Consider the following 16,977-nt stretch of genomic DNA (forward strand, 5'->3'; position numbering starts at 1 on the left):
AATCAACAGCTGCAGAGATGCTGTTTGTTTTTCCAATAAAAATGAAATCCCAGTGTTTTGTCAGTACTTCATATATGAGAGTTTCTGCTTGTGGAGACAGAGAGCTTTCCAGAGGAGCTGCAGTTTCAAGATTGTGGAGGAGGGTGAACCAGAGGGGAAGACTCTGGGACTCTGCAGCTCAGTTTCTTTTTTGAAGCAGGACTTTTGCCAGTGGTGACTCAGGTTGGTGTTGACTTTGTCTGGACAAGTCTTAGAACTCCTCCCAGGGTGGATATATGTGGTGGGCTGACTGCTCAGATTCCTGCATTCTGTGGGGAGAAGAGGTATTTGGGGGAACAGGTCATGGGCTTCATCCTGTGACTGCAGACCCAGTGTGAGATCCTTTGGCACTTCAGAAAGAAGGAGGGGCGAGGCCCTGAGCTGGAGAAGTTGTAGGGCGTGGGAGAAAGGGCTGGTTTTGGCTGTTTGTTCATCTTCTTTATCACTCCCACCTGAAGCTGGGTCAGGGTACAGAACTGGACAGGAGATGCCCTTACCCAGAGCGTGCCTGACCTCTGCACAGATGTGCACAGACATGAATGTGCTCAGGAATGATGTTTTTCCCACCGTTACCTTTGTAGATGACCTGACCTGATGTCTCTGATCCAGGCCCTCCCAGATGAGAGGGCTCTCTTGCAGGAACTCTTTGACTAGCAAACACTTCACAGTGGCTCAGGGGAGGCTGGAGTGGGAGGAAGAGAGCCCTTGTTCCTCTCAGCTGCTCTGGGTTGGGTGGACCTAAAAGTAGCAGGTATGAATGCAACTGTCATTACCTTAATGCTTTGTATCACAGCTGGAGTGGGACACTGTCACATGTATGGATTCTGGGAGGTCTTTTGATCTAGCATTGTGTCACCTTTTATGACAAAAATCAGTGTAAAATGGTCGTGGTTGAGCTGTGTCCTTCAGCCCAGTAACCGGCTGCACAAGTCACTGAGTCAGTGTGCACAGCAGCAAAGCATTATTTTATATTACTGGGTAATGCATAATTCAGGAGGGACCTCTGGGTGACACAGGGACAGAGGGGCCACGCAGCTGTCACTGCACTGTGTGAGTCAAATTGGCTGGGTGAAGGTGGGGAGTCCCCCCTGTCCCCAAAACACTCTGGGCAGAACCTGCTGTCCTTAGACCAGCATCACCGGGGTTGTGTTGTGTGAGACACACATTGGGGCAGGATTTGCTTCTCCTTGGGAGAGTTTATCTGGAAAATGTGGGTGTACAAGCATTTCTGGGTGGAGTACCCCACCCTGGACCATTGCCTGGCCTTAGGAGTGAGTCAAGCAGCCCCTTCCAGCTCTGATAGCATCTCCCTTGCTGGGACAGAGAGGGACAAAGGGAGCCTCAGGATGATGTGGTCATGGTTTAGAGAAGTTTGTACGGGATTTGATGACAGCTTAGGAAAACTTCCTTCCTCTCCTGTGTGCTAGTGATAACTTTCCATTTATTTCTCTGCCGTTGTAATGAAAGTCCAAGTGCTACACAACTGCAGAGCTCCTGACATTGGAGCAGCCAGCATGCACCATTTCTCTGGAAAAAAGGATCCATCCAAATGGTTCCTTTATGTCATGCTCTAATTTTGCTGCTGTTGGTTTATTTTTGTTTTTGGCTTCTTTTATTCACGGTATTCTTAAAACTTCCCTTTCAGGGCTTAACAGCTTAACCATTTCAAAATCATGCCAAGCGGAAATGTAGCATACGATTTTCTCACTAAACATTGTGCTGATCGCTCAAATGTATTCTGGATTTGTGGAAAAGCTGCAAAAAACTGGGATGAAAGAGAGTGAGAATTAGCACTCAAATGAAGAGCCAGGTCTTTGCATGATTGGGAAAGGTCTGTGGAAGCAAACAGAGTGCTCCTGGTTACCTTCTTGCTCTGCAACATGCCACACTGGCATGGCTCACAGCAGGATTGGTGGGCAGGCAGGTGGTGAAGCACAGGTCTCAGTCTTTAAACATGGGTCTTAGTCCTGGTTGTTGGTCCTTGATACCTGAATTATGCCCCAGGCTCTGCTACCAGATTACTCTCTGGGCTTCAGCAGCTCCTTCAGTCTCTTGGGCCTCCCTCTCTTCTTCACAGGAAAGGGATTATAGTGCCAAAAATAGCCTATTTTCCTAGGTGGGCCTCTTTGTGACTCTCTTCTGTGAAATACGTCTTTCTCCCTGTTCCTCCGAGTGAAATACAAAGGGGATGTGATTCACCACCAGTGCTGATGTGCCAAGGCAGCAGGAAAGCTGCTGGTGTGCAAAGGATGCTTTGCACCTGCACATGTGCCCTTCTGACACACAGATCCCCTGCCTGGGCTGGTGGCTGCCTGCTCTGCTTGTCCTACTGAGTAGCTGGAGGATTCAGGGCAGAAATGGCCCTGCTCCTGGTGCTGATGGAGCACCTCTGATGGGAGCAAATGCCGCATTTGGGAGGCAGAGTGGATGTTATGTGGTCATATGGACAGTCCTGTCCTGTAAGAACTGATTTGGGATGGGTCTGTTGTGACTTTTGTTTGGCTCTTGCTCCTGCAAGGAGCTGCATTTTCCCAAGGAGGAGGAGGAGGGCAAGGGACACATTTGGAAATGCAGACTCTCTCTTGGAACTAAATTATCACCATCTAATGACTGCTGTGACTGCTGCTGAGCAAACCTGGGCTCCTGGGATGATCACAGGGGTGCAGACTGGCACAGGAGAAGTCAGATCAGTGTTGCAGAGCTGGGAGACTTGTTTTAGTCCTGACTTTCAAAGACAAGGATAAGAGAGTTATTTTTTTTGCCATTTCTGGCTTTTTACAGTTGCTTACATTAGAAGATCTTTAAGGGTTCCCACTTCTTGCAGAAAATGCCTGTGGGACCTTGAGCTGCGGAGCTGGGCTGCAGACCACAGCTTACAGATGCTCTGAGCTGGAATTTGCTCTTTTGTTACAGCTCTCAGGCTTGTGAGGTGAAGTGAGGGACAGCTGATGAATATTAGTAGCTTTAAAATGAATATTGCTCTTTAGAACATTTAATCTTTCATTAACAGTGAATATAATACATGCTGGGGTGCGTGCAGACCAAGAAACACTCAGGTTCCTGCAGTGCTACAGCTTGGGCAGCTGTGAGTTCTGTGAGCAAGGGATTTTCCAAATCATCAGAGGATGTGAAGAAGGGCTCAGTTTGATTTCCAGAAGTCTCATCTGTGTAAATCCTGGACAGGGGACAGGCAAGACCCTGTGCCCTGCCAGAGCCGTGTGTCTTTGAAGCTTCCACATCCCTGTTTGCACCACAGACCAAGAGCTGAACGTGGGCCCTGATTTATTTAAAATATTCCTGGGAGAAGGGGGGCACGTGATGGTCTGGACTACAAGCAGAGGTGAAGAACATGGCCTAGGTACAAACCACAGTGAGGGTGCAGATTGTGGACATGAAGTGAGAACGCTGAGTGAGCGACCACTGTTTGAAAAACCTTGGGATGCAGGAGAATGGAGTAGAGGGATTCCTCAATTTGTCTCCTTGCCTCTCCCAAGTAAAGCCTTTCTAGCTGATGTGGTTGGCTTGTGCAGAGCATCTTGGCTTGGTGCTTCAGTGGATGGTCTCCAGTTGGGGTAACAGCTCAGAGCTGGTGGGGGGGAAGCATTAGGGAGCCCAGGGGGCAAAATGTCTTGCCATGATCTTCAAAGAACAGGAAGGAAGAGCATTTTTTCTGTTCTTGTTCATATTACAGGAAATTTCCCCACTCTCTTTTCAGTTAATAACCACTGGGGCAAGAGGCTTTCCTAGCTCGTAGGGGAGCAGATCTGAATAAACCAGTAACAGTCATGTTGTTGAAGAGTGGTTCCTCTTGAGTTGTTTTTCCACTGTTTGGATAAATAAGACAATAAGAAGAGCTGCTGAGATAGTTGGCAGAGAAATGGATCCCCCAGGAGATTGGGACAATGTTGTTTATTCGTGGGAGCTGCCTGTGCATGAGGGGTCAGTCCTGCAGTTCTGTAGAGAGAAAGGAAACAAACATTCTCTGTTCTAGCACTGGATTCATTGCAAGGAGGTATGCCAGGGATCATTAGTGCCACAGCCACCATGATCTTTTGCTCAGATTAGTTTTCTCTTTTTAAGGCAAAAAAAAAAAAAAAAAAGAATAATGGCAGGTTCCCGTTAGATCAGATACAGACAAAGTAATAGCAGTATCACAGAGATTGAGGTCTGCAAGATTAAAATGTGAAAGGGAGGAGAAATGATAGCTTTGGCCCTGCTTGCTGTTACAGCAGCCATGTGAATAAATGACTCTATGCAGATAAGCAGGGCAAAAATAAAAGGGATGCTTAGGACGAGACGGCAAAAAAAAAAAAAAGGGAACTAATCAGCGGATTCAACCACTGTAATAATGCAGTAAACATGGAAAATTACATTATATTAGCTCCTCTGCTTCCCCTTGTAGACACTAGCCACAAAGTCATCGATAGGTGATTCCCTGTGAAGGTGCAGTGCTGCAGAATCCAGAGCTCCCTGCTCCTGGGGGAAGGCGTGAGTGATGCTAAAGGGGAAAGTTGACTTTTGAACTGCCTGAGGAAGAAGTGGCTCAAGTGGAGATGCAGAAAAGCTCATAGCTCACCGAGTTAAAAATCTGCTCCCAGGAAAAGGATGGCCGGTGTGTTTGTCCTCAGTGCCCAGGCAGCTGTAGGGTTTGTGCTGAGCTCCAGCTTAATTGCAGTCCTGGGATGTTCCCCTGATGCGGGAGAAATTGGTCTGCTGCAGATTTTATATATATATATATATATATATATATATATATATGTGTGTATATATTTCTTTTTTAACTAGTGAACTGATTTCCATTTTGTTCAATTTCTCACAAAGAATGACAAGTAGCCACTGCAGCTTTTCCCTGCGTTCAAGCAAAACCAGCATGTAACATTATTTGCAAATTAGCTTCATCCCTCTGGCTCCCAGTTAAAGCAGGAACTGCTTGGTCCAGAGTTGCTCCCAAAATATCCATTTAAACCATGTAATGATTCTGACTCTCTCATGCATAGTAGATGAAAGACGATCCGCGATTTATTTTTGAAGCTTTGAACCCCAAACATGGTCAATCATAGAAAAAAAGATTAAAAAAGGAGGAAGTCATGATAATGCAAAGCTGGGAGAAAAGCAGCCCTACGCTTCACAGTAAAATCCGTTTTCTTTGCACTTTTTTATTAACAGCTTCAACTATGATCAGTGCATAAATCTACCTGCAACACAGGATGTTGGAAAATTACCAAGAGACAGCGACGTCCTCCCTGCTGCTTGTTGAGAAAAGAAGGATGCACCTTCAGGTATGGGCTGGAAAATTGTTTCATCCTCTGTTCCCTATTTGTGTTTCACTAAGCTTGCTCGTTGCATTGATTAGAGGGGGGAAATAAGGTGTTTGCAAAAGGGAAACTTCAGAAGGGATTCTCTAAACTTGTCTCAAGCCACAGATAAGTGTCTGCCTGCACCCAAGCAGTGCAAGGCTCTTCAGGCTCTAGTGGGGGTTAGTGGTGGCATTTTATCCTGCATTTGCTGTTGTTCTTTCCCTGCCCCCGTGGAGGTTTTTGATCCTCCTTCTTAGTGAGAACCAGATCAGCTCCGCTCTGGGTGCTCCGGCAGCATTGGGAAGCAGATCACGGGCCCTGCCATTCCCTGTTCCTGGTTCAGGGAGAATCAGCTCCCCTCTGGGTTCTCCTGCAGCGTTGGGAAGCTGAGCACATGCCCTGCCATTCCCCGCTCCCGGATCACGTCGAACTGCGCATACGAAATCGCCGCTTCCCCGGCCCTTCGCAGGGATCGCATGGAGGGCTGAGCAGGATCAAGCTGCGTTGGCTGCTGCTGCTGAGCAGCCTTTTTAGAGCAGGAGCAGAGCTAAGCACTCCTCCTGGGTTTTCTTAATCCAGCCTCAATCCATGCACTTCAAACAGGAGCCTTGTTTTAGGGCTGTGCTGAGCACTCTAGTCTCCCAGAAAGCTGTTCTTGTGCCTGGAAGGGCAAGCCAGAAGCCAAAAAGCTGGTTTTACTCTCTTTTGAAGAAGATGGGAATTGCTCCCCTTGAGTAGGGGAGTATGGAGGGGAGTTGTGGTTCCCAGGACAAGAAAAGGGAGGGTTGGTGACTTTCTGAATGTGGATTTTTCTGACAGTTGTCTGATGCTTTGGGCTCGACACGGACAAGCCACTGATCCTGAAATCCAGCATAGCAACTGGATTATAGCTGTCACTTCCATCTCCCTAGGGAGAAAAAAGGGGTTTTCTCCCTAGGGAGGAAAACTGAGGCCAATTTAAAACATGCCAGCCTTCTCCAGCATGCTTCCCTAAATGTATGTTTTGTAGCAAACAAGGACCTAAGGGCTACTTAACTCTTGGCAACTGGTCAGCACTGTGATGTTGCAGGTTGGGGTTTCTCATTTATCTAGGTGGTTGCTTGCTTGTTTTGCCACCTGTGCAAGTGGTTTGAGGAAATAGTGGGAATTATCTCATCTGTCATCTCCGTGTTTATAGATGCCTGTCCACTGGGAGTTGTTTCTGGTAAAGATCTTGCTCTTCATCGTGTCCATCGCTCCTGTTTGCATTTCCCTTATCGCAACATTTGCTCCCTGCAGTGATCTCTTGGGACTTGAAGTGGACAAATTGCTGTCACTAGGGCTGGTTTTCACCTGGGGCCTCTAGGAAGGTGGCACTACTGTGAGCACTGGGGTCCCCAGCATGTGACATGGGCTCCAGAGGAAGCCTGTGGTGGGACCTGATGTCCTGACATTTCTGTTGGAGTGTATCTGTGCCAGTGGGTTAATGGGGTGGAGCGAGATGTGCTGGGGTCAGAAAGGAGCTGCAGATTTGGGGACTTGCCTAGTCTTTGTTTCACTGATGTGTTTCATGGATGTGCTGGCCAGCACCAAGGCTTCCTCATCTGTGGGAAATACTGGCAGTCTTAGAGAGGCAGCTTAGATTGAGTTGTGTCTGCTGAATGGTGCTGGGTGCTGTCTGGATGTGGATTAGTTAAATAAGTAGTTCTGTATGTGTTTTCCAAAGGTGAGGAGACACAAGAGGGGGCGGGTGAGAGCTGCCCTCATGGTGCAGGATCACCTTTGTGCTGAATTTTCAACTGGATTTCCAGCTTTTTGCCACTTCTGCCTTGGCTGTGGTGCTCCATCAGTACTTTGCACCACACTGATCTCTCCCCAGTTTTTTCTTTAGCCTCTCCCTGCATGACACACGATGCACAAGGGCCTGACGCCATGTGCCAGGAGACACCATGAAGGTGGGGTTTGCTCCCTGCAACCTACTGTTCCCACCCTGCATTTCTTGGGAGAACTCTGGCATCCTGTCAGGCCACGGGGGAGATGTTTTTCACCCCTTCCCACATCCACGCATGCCTTCCTCCCTGCAGGGAAACCCGCCTTGGCACAGGACAATGTCGGATGATGCTGCACATTCAATATGAGGATGCTCCTCTAAAGCAGGATGAAGGCTGAGAGTAACGCCTTTTAATGTTCCTTCTCATAATTATCCTCTTAATTACTCAATGAAATGCCCAATAAAACAAATCACTATAATTTCTATTTTATTCCCTGCCTTTTGCGGGTTATTTAAGAGCTCAGGATACATTAAGGAGGCGCTTTCTCATGAGGGAATGCTTCCAATAGACGATACTTGCTAAATGGTTTTATGTCCCTGTCCTGTGTGTTTCATCCTCATTTTCCATGCCAGTTTGCTAATTACCAGAGGCACTGGGAAGCACTGCCTCCCTTGCTCCCGATCTCTGCTGTGATGAAGTCACAGCTCTGAGTTTGTGACATCCCCATGGCAACAGCCTGTGATGTCACTAGTGGGGATTACAACTTTGCAAAGCATCCAGGCGCAGGCAGCCAGGCTGGAACTCTTGGGCTCTCACATGTCTTTAAATAGCAAGGAACTTAAACGCAGGGAAGTCTTTAAGAAGGCTTTAGATTTCCCTTTTTTTACCCTGAAGGAAGGGAGGCTATTGACTGCAGGGCTGCCAGCAGCAGTCCTGTCCCCTTGTCCTGCAGCAAGCCCAGCTCCCTCATGCAAACTTGGGGTTTGCTTAGGGGGAGCTGAGCCCTGCAGTGACCTTGGTGCAGGATTCCGTGGCCAAGGGCTGATGTGTTGGGCTTCTCCCCAGTGTCCCTGGGGACTGCAGGTGTCCCCAGCCCCATGCAACTCCCTCTTGCTCTGTACTTCTTGCTGATAAAGCGAACATAAAGCAAACCTGGGGACCACTGATCCCCACAGCCCCTCTAAACTGCTGGCTCCACTGGTTTTCTTCTGTGCTTTTTGTCTAATACTCCTAGTATTTGCGTAATAAAACATTGTTCATGCACAGGCAGTGAGGGAGGAAGATTCATGTGTGTGCCTCTCTGGCAACAGGAAAATCATATAATGACCACACTTTATTTTGCACCTGGGGAGGAAATCCAGCTCCCACGGCTGGCACCACAAACACTCAGCCCCAAAACTTACACAGGGCAGCCACCTGACTGGTATTTATGTACCTTATTTAAACAGCAGAAGCAAATCAAGCAGATGGAAGAGTCAATCTCTTTATTTTAGCTTTTCTAAGGTAGGAATAAAAATGATATTTCAAAGGCCAACGTGTCTCAGCTGAGCGGTGGTGGGGAAAAGCCGGTGCCGCAGAACATACTGTCCTGTCTCCTGCTTCCTCAGATCATAACTTCTAAGCTGGATTCAATAGAAATAAATGTTCAGTAGTTCCGGTGGTGGCCTTTGGAAATGGAGCTAATGGAACAAGACAAAAAACTAGTTACAACATTTTGACAAGCGCTTAAATGTTTAATGCTATGCACGGCGCAGCCCAACTGTGGGGAGGTGGTGGGTGCACCTGCAGGGAGCTGTGCCCCTCGTTAGCACGACAACGAGTCCTCCCACAGACACAGGGAATTAAGCAAATGCTGTTTGAGCTGTGTGGTAGTAAACAGGCCGAGGGCTGCTGTGGCTTTGGCAGCCTCACACCGTGCAGCAGGTGAAGGGCTTGGTGGCCTCACGCTGGAGTTCCCCAGAGGGAGAGGAGGGTGGCCAGTTCTTGGAGAAAAGCGGTGGAGGAGAATGCATAACATTACCCTGAGCTGAGACAGGGGAGATGAAGAGGCTGCAGTGATTAAATTGGATCTACTGAAATCCTTCCAAAGCAGGCTTAGGAATTAAGAGCCATCAATGTCACATTGAGGGTCACTCGCTGCAGGACACCTCCGGCCGGTGCCCGGCCTCCCCCCCGTGCCTCTGTTTAGCCCCATCTGAGCCTGAGGAAACTCATCCTTTGTTTCAGGGTCCGGTTGGACATTCCCCTCTGCCACAGAACAGCGAATCTCAGCAAGGAAGGCCTCTATGAAGCCAATTTTTCTGGAGAGACTGTGTATGGCCAGATTTGCTTTGAATTCAGGTGTCATCAGGGATTTAATAACGGGGGAAGGCAGTGGGGACAGAAGCCATTGAATGGGCTGGGCTGACGTTGCCTTGGTGCAGAGATCTGCTGGCTGGTCCCTTGGCAGCAGCAGTGATGGAGACTAAGCCCAGGAGGTGTCAGCTGGTGTCCCCTGTGTGTCAGGGACAGCGTGGTTTGCTTGCTCAGACGATTCTTACCATGCTTGTGGGACCCGACTGAAGCCACCGTGCTGTGCTGCAGGCTGGTCATGCCTGCCTGGCCCTGGGGCTGGATCCAGCTCACCACAGGCTCACCCAGAGGAGTCCCAGCCCGGAGCAATGCTCCAGCAGCACGGCAGTGCCATGGCAGCCTGCACACACCAGCTGCACCTCCAATGCCACTATGGGAATATTGGTGGGACCAGCCAGAGCCAGGATGGAGCCCACCCATGAAACTGGCAGGCATTCCTTGCCCGGGAGTGAGCTACCAGAGTGGCTCAGATGCTTTGGTCATGCTGACCTGCACTAGATCAGGAGCCCAATTCATCTGCTGCCACTGGTGCCACATTTACACACATCCCCATCAGTTCTGTGAAGCAGGGCCACCTCTCAGCCTCATACAGGCACTGAGCAGAGCCCCAGAGGGACTGTCCTGCTTGACAAACCTCTGTCTGATCTGGGACTCCCACTGAAGGTTTTTTTATGCCCCTCCTCCGCCTTTCTCCTTATTTTCCACAGCTGGAACGACGGGTCACAGCAGGGAGATTTTCACACATCATTAGAGCCAAGTGTCCAATTCCACACAGCCGTCAACCCCAATCAGAGCGATTTAAAAGGCAGCGCTTCCTTTAATCATCCGGGGACGCTCAGATCTCTTAGTGTGAACTGAGTGCTCCCATAGGCACGGGGAGAAGCCGGGGAAATGATGCTGAGATGAGACTTGTGGTGTTCAAAAGCAGCGACTCCTCACTTGCAGATCAGCCCCAGGGCAGACCTGGAGAGTGAGGTCCTTCCTTCCTGTCTGTCTCTTCTGGTTTTCCTCCATGGATGACTGAGGTGGCCATGGGTCCGTGTGTGCATGAGGAGGGCTGCTGTCTGCAGCTGAGACCTGAGCCAGGGGTGATGGATCAGAATGTTCCTAAGCAGGCGAGAGCCTCAGCACCAGCATTTCTGACTCACGAGGTGGAAGCATCCTGCTGTGTGAGGCCCTGAGCACTGGAGGTGTCCTGGAGACCTGCGGGCGCTGCGTCAACCTGCGGCTCCACGAATTCCCGCGGAACAAATGAGTAACCCAAAATCTCGGAGCTCTGCTTCACCTCTGGCTGCTCCAGCCAGCATCCCTGACCCTGGGCCGCTGTAAAAATGCGTGCTGGGCTCTGTGAAGTGATGCAGCTCCACGTCTGTGCCAGCAGCAGGAGAGACACAGGCACAAAGTCCCGCATTTCCAAACGGCACCTGGAGCCCGCAGAGCCGTGCGTGCGCAGCCTGCCAGGGGCACGCTGCATTTTCCCTCTGTGCAACCACACGACCTTCTCTTGGCCTTCTCACAGTCCTGCCACAGCCCCCATGCAATGCAGATTGCACGTGGATATGGGAAGGACGAACACATGAGAAACATCACGGAATTACCAACACACCTGAGCGCAGGAAGATGAATATCCTTCCCAAACGCTCTGGCATGCGCAGAATCACTTCCCACAGTCTCCCTGTCTCAGAGCTTTCAGTGCTCATGATTTGTCCAAGGGCAACTTTGCAAAATGTCAACGTTTTTATCAAAATTCCCTGTGACAGGCTTCAAGGTTTAATTAATGGAACTTGGGGGTGTTTGTTTGTTTGTTTGTTTGCATGAAATTAGTTTTATTTTTTTTTCCTAAGAAAGCAAATGTTTTTCCAAGGAAGAAATGACAGCCCCTGTTTTTTTTTTTGCTACTCTGCCATGTCTTTCTGGCTAGCCTGCTTTCTAAACCAACCTGTGAGCCTCTCCAGCAGGAAGCTCAGCAGCTTCGTGGTCCTGTGTCACAGGTTCCTCTGAGAGAGTAGCACTGCCACAACCGCCCAAGGCAGCATGTACACACCACTGGCCAGACCCACACGTGCCAAGACACCTACAGCCCTGAAAACACAACCAACTGATGCTGTAGATAAAATCAGCAACTTGCAGACAGGGTTCTACCTTAAAATCCCTGAGACCAGCAGCAACACAGGCAAAGGCTAGGAGAAATTTTGCCATTACCCTCTGAAAACCCGAAAATTTCTGCTAAAGAAGCAATCACGTTGGTGTTTGTTCTGCCCTTGCTGCTGCAAATTGATTGGATTGATAGGAATGAAGGCAGTGGTGTAAAAGAGAGTCAGAGCAGCCTTCTGGACTTCGATTTGATCTCTGCCTTTCATGGTCTTCCCTTTTGTACTTGCTCATCGCTTTTAAAAGCAACTCTTTGATGAGAGGTGGCAAAATCTCACTTAGGCAGAGCTTTCTTGGCAACGAACATTTGACTTTTGGAGCTGCCCTCATCTGTTGGGTAAACATGAAACGATCATCTTTGACTGGAACTGATCCTCTAGAGCCATGTCATTTCACTGGGGAGAGGTATTTGCACCGATTTTCAATGTGGATTATTTCTGTAACTGACTGTAATAGTTTCTTTGGCAGCATTAGGGCTTATTATGTCAGGATTTATTTTGGCGTGAGGTGATTCAACATGCTGTTGTCCTGTAACTTCCCTTTGCTTGCTGAAATCCAGGGGCCCATCTCCTGCTCCCACCACAGACACAATGGGAGCAGCCTCTCTCCCAAGGTCAGCTTTCCCCCAGCTGCTTCATAAATGCTGAAGGAGCAAGTTAAGAGAAAAAATGCCCTGTGAAGGACAGGTAAAAACTCACCTAGGTGAAACATCTACATAGAAAAGCCTCCTAGAAAGAGGAGGAGAGGGCAGCAGGGAAGGGATTGCAGCTTCAGAGGAGCAGTGCAGGCTCTGGGAGCTCCCCGGCATTAGCAGAGGGGTTTGCTGCAGAAAACACAATTGAGGATTAAATGTGGATTATACTGCAGCGATCCTGAAACATCAGCAGTGCTGAGGCAACTAACAAAGGACTTTATTTCCTTAGGAGAAGAACTGCTGGGCCCAAAGCAGTTGTAGATAAAACTCTCCAGGAGCTGCTTGTGATGAAGTGGTGAGGCAGTGAGCCAAGGCAGCATGTTTTGGTATCTGGTACCTCCTGGAGAATTTGGCAATGCAAACTGGTGGATCTGCTCCCCAAAACCCCATGTAATATGGGATTTTGGACATCACTTCACCATCAAATACTGCCCAGGCTCCACCAAGTATCAGAAGAAAAGGTTCTCATAAACCCCTTCAGTGCTGTTCAGTAGAAAAGAATGAGTAAGACTGGCTGCTGTTCTCTCTCTGTCAGCATCATTAAAATAATTTGGGACCTTGGGCTTATGGTGCACCTGTCTTGCTGGGATTGGGAGAGGATTGGGCTCATTATTTTTGGTCTCCCCTCAGCCAAAACAAAGGCTTATGTGTAGGAACTCCTCTGGGCTCTGCAGTCAGCCAGGCTTGGGACTTCTTTGGTTTGGCAATTCCAGCTGAACACCTCAGGGCAAACATCAGCTCGGTGGAACTCAGATGGAGAGATGGATGATTGGGATGGATGGACTAGGTCATGCTGAGGTGGCAGAGGCCAGGAAATTGGGACCTCACCTGCAAACCCTGCCTTTCTCAACAAAAGACATTGAGCAACACTGACCTCCTCAAGCTGGAGTTTGGATCATGCTGTGCTTGGGCAAAAGGAGGCATTTCAGCCTGCTGAGCTGACCCCTCTGGCTCCCTTCACAGGCTGAGGCCCAGCAGGGGTGTGTGCAGGGAGGGGGATGTGCCCTCTGCTCCATAACACAATCAGCAAGGCAGTGCTTACACCTTGTCTGCAGCAGCAGGGCGTTTGTCGGTCCCCTGGCATGACCTCGGGGCTGGGAGGAGCAGGGGGCTGTCTGTCTGTCCATCCTCTCCCACCACACCAGCCAGAGTTAGCCACAGCTCCTTTTTGGCAGCCTGATTCCCTGCTCCAGCAAGTGCTGGGCTAATGGGGAGGCGGCTGCAGGAGGAACACTCTGTTCAGCAGCTGCACATTCCATTAATTTAATGAGGATTTTCTTTTTTTACAAGGCAGATGGTAAAATAGCTATTTTCTGTTGTCTAATAAATACCATCAGCAAGGCAGAAAATGTGCAATCTCGCCAAGTCCTTTCTGATTCCTCGCCCTCCTGTACTGGTGCGTTTCCCCGTTCTCTGCTGGCAGCTGGTGGGGCAGGGAAGTGGGATGGGAGGGAGAGGTGGGACACCAAAGGCAAGTCCAAAATTGCTGGTGGGACCTGCAGATTGAGTTAGCAGCTTTCCCTGATTGGGCAGAGCCTCGGTGTCCTGCTGGGAGAGCTGTGCTCTGGCAGCCTCTGCCGATCCAATTCTCACTTCATCTGATTGCAGTAATAACAACTCACACAAATTTCCTGCCTCAACCTGAAATCTTCCAGCTCTGCAATGCAAATAATATAATGTGTGATGAGGAGCCCAATGACGGGGATAATAATAATAATAGTGATGAAGCCTTTATTCAATGAATGAATGAATCAAGCAAGCAAAAATAAATGGTATTCAGGGCTTGGAAATCAATAGGAAGAGAAATCAGGAGGAAATGCAGGGGGACTTGCATCTCTGGGGGAGCGCTGTCCTTAGGAATGGCGTGAAGGAGAGATGAGCAAAGCCCTCTGATCTGGGCACTCCTCGTCTGCCCGTGCTGCTCCTGGGCTCGCTCCTCTCCTGTGGTTGTACTGCTCTGCTGAGCTCACTGCTGTGCCTGGCCCCAGCCTCCCTTGATCTCTTTGGCCCCCTTGATTTACAGCTCTCCTGGGCTCTCTGAATGTGTCTAGGCAGCTGGCAGGCTACAGACCTGACCTGGGGTTGGGTAATAACTTGTCTTTTGTCCCATGCCCAGGAGGTTGGCCATAAAAAAGCTCCAGACATCAATTTTCCTCTCCACCGGGGTGGAATTGCAAAATGATGAGTTGGTCTTTGCCCTCATTTATCTCTTTTTTCCTTTCTCCTCCTCTTTTTATCTTCCTCTATTCTTCCAACTCTACTGTTCATTGCTCTCTTCTTCAACCCCTTTCCACTATCTCCTCCATCATTTACCAGCCTCCCTCCCCTCTGCACATCACTGCTTCTCCTCTCTCCCCCTTTTCCCCTCTTCTGCCTCATTTTTTCTGTGTGTTTCCTTCCCATCTCAAAATTTTCATGATTTTTCTTGCTGTGCATAGCAGTTTGATATCTATACCTTTAATAGCTTGCTAATACAGTAATTCTACAAGAGACCCTTTAAAAACCCAAAGCCTTGGCAGGTAGTAAAACTCACCTTTTAACTTGGCTTCCTCTTTATCAGGGATTCATTTCAGACAGGATTTCAGGATTTCTGTGTGCACAGCTCTGACACTCTCTGTTAGTAAAGAAAGAAAAAAAAAGGGATTAGTTCCTGCAACAGGTGAATATGTGAATATGTTTCACAGCTCTGGTGAGCAGGATCTATTCTCCACCTCCTGCAGGTACCTGGGAGATTTAATCATCTAACATGGTGCTTCTCTTTGTCCAGTCTGTGTTTAAACTGTGCTTTACCTGTACCTGTGCAGAGAGCTCCTGGGGAATGCACCAGTGGGGCATTCCCATGAAACCTTTCCATTATCCAAGGGATTTTTCCACTTTCTGGAGAGATGCCATGTAGCAAATTCTGAGCTGACATCCTGCTCTCTCAGGTGCTACTGGCATGGGTTGAGGTTACTGAATGCTCTGTCCCAGCACCACCAGTGCCAATCCCTGCCCTGAACCCACCTGTTGAGGTCTCCCATGGCTCCTGGCCTGTATCTCCAAGCAGTGCTTGCTCAGGTGAGGGACTGGCACAGCTCCAGCCTGGCAATGCCCCTTCTCCAACCTCTGAGAACAGAATCTTCCATAAGCCTAAAGAAAAAGGACAAGCTTCTCCTGCCCTTTTCCCCTCTAGCCTCTTTAGGTGGTGTCTGCAGCTTTGTATTGTGTTTAAATCTATGCAAATATGTTAGTGGATAAAATATGCAGAAGGCGAACCTGGGAAATTTAATCTGACTTGCAAATGTGCTGGGAAGAGGCACTTGGAAAATTGAAGCCAGGCTTTTACTCCTTTTGCCCCAACACCTCCAGCAGGACCTGCCCTAGGGCAGTAGGGAAATAGCTGAGTCCTGACATCCTCTCCATCTCCACTGTTATGTGGGCTTGGGGGTAATGAAGAAACCTGGGTACTCTCCTGTACTGTAAATATTGCAGTAGGACTGACCTCTCCTGGGCTCCCCAGTGTCATATAGTTTCCCTGCTGGTCCCTAAGTGTGGGTGGAAAGGGCAGCATTTGGTTTCTCTGCAGTAGTGGCTGAGGTAGTGGTGTCTTGGTGGGAACATTGAGAGTGATGGGAACAGGCAGCGAGCAGCCCTTGGAGCTGGCAGCAGGCAGTGAGAACTGCCTGCCAGTTCCTGCTTCGGGACTGCCAGCCCTCTCCCAGGGTGAGGAGCCCAAATTTCATCATCTCTACTGGGTTCCTGAGCAATGGGGCAGGAGATGGCACTGAGCAGGGAGATGTGACTTGCAAATCTTCCTGTCAGGCTGTTTTCTGGACAGCACAAATCTGGAATAATTCCCTGACCAGGCTGCCAGCTTTATACACAGGAGATGAGGTAGGAGATAATGCAGCATGTCTTGTGCCAGATATTCAAGAATTTCTAAGTACGTTGCAAACAGGGAGCTACAGGGCAGCATTGCTCTTTCCATTTCACATGCAGGAAGGCCCTTGAAAATGGTGAAGTTTCCTGCCAAGTCACCCCAGGGACCATAATCTCCGTTTTATATTTACAAAACTTTGGAACAATGGCTCTCTGCGCTTCCCTGACAAGACAGGAGAAAGTATTCATCTTTTATAAGATAAAAGAACCTGATCTGACAGAGGTCCCACTCTGGACTAGTCAAACATGGTATTTTTCAATAGCAAAAGCTGGCTAGCTCCAACCAAAATGGGATTTTCAGCAAGCAGGGTGACCAGAGTTTGGGGAGAGGGCCTGCAGGTAGAAAGACAGATACAAAAAACCTGTGGTGAGTCATATTTCCTTGATAACAGAGTTGTGAGATGCCCTTCTTGCATTGCTGAGCAGAGCACTGGTTGCCATCTGGTCTTCCTTCCTCATCTTATTGACCCTCACCAAAAGAGTTGAGAGGAGCCCAGGAGCCCTGTTGGGGAGGCACAAGTGCCTGGCGGGAGCTGACCCAAGAAGTCTGTGGCTTTCTTGATCTGCTTTGATGTGAACTGCTGGTTCCCTTCACCAGCACTGTCAGACCAACATTCCAGGGCATCCAGACAGCAGGATCCAGGTTGGAAAGGCAGCATGAAATAACTACAGCTGCTTGGACAGAGCTTACAGAGGTGACAGAGCCAAACTCTTCCCAAGAGCAGCAGGCAGCCTCACAGGGGGCAGAGGGCACACAGGCAGCTTGGAAGGTTCA

The 16,977-nt window shown here is 49.1% G+C and overlaps 1 protein-coding gene across 2 annotated transcripts in view; it reads left to right on the top strand.

Moving 5' to 3' along the window:
• ELFN1 (extracellular leucine rich repeat and fibronectin type III domain containing 1) overlaps positions 1 to 16,977 on the top strand; it is a 103,452-nt gene that overhangs the window by 17,087 nt on the left and 69,388 nt on the right. For both annotated transcript variants that reach the window (XM_053957984.1, XM_053957985.1), the window contains exon 2: positions 5,206 to 5,318. The gene's annotated coding sequence lies outside the window, so the exon portion shown is untranslated. The remainder of the gene's footprint in view (positions 1 to 5,205; positions 5,319 to 16,977) is intronic.

This window comes from Vidua chalybeata, chromosome 16 (assembly GCF_026979565.1).
Source record: "Vidua chalybeata isolate OUT-0048 chromosome 16, bVidCha1 merged haplotype, whole genome shotgun sequence".
NCBI lineage: Eukaryota > Metazoa > Chordata > Aves > Passeriformes > Viduidae > Vidua > Vidua chalybeata.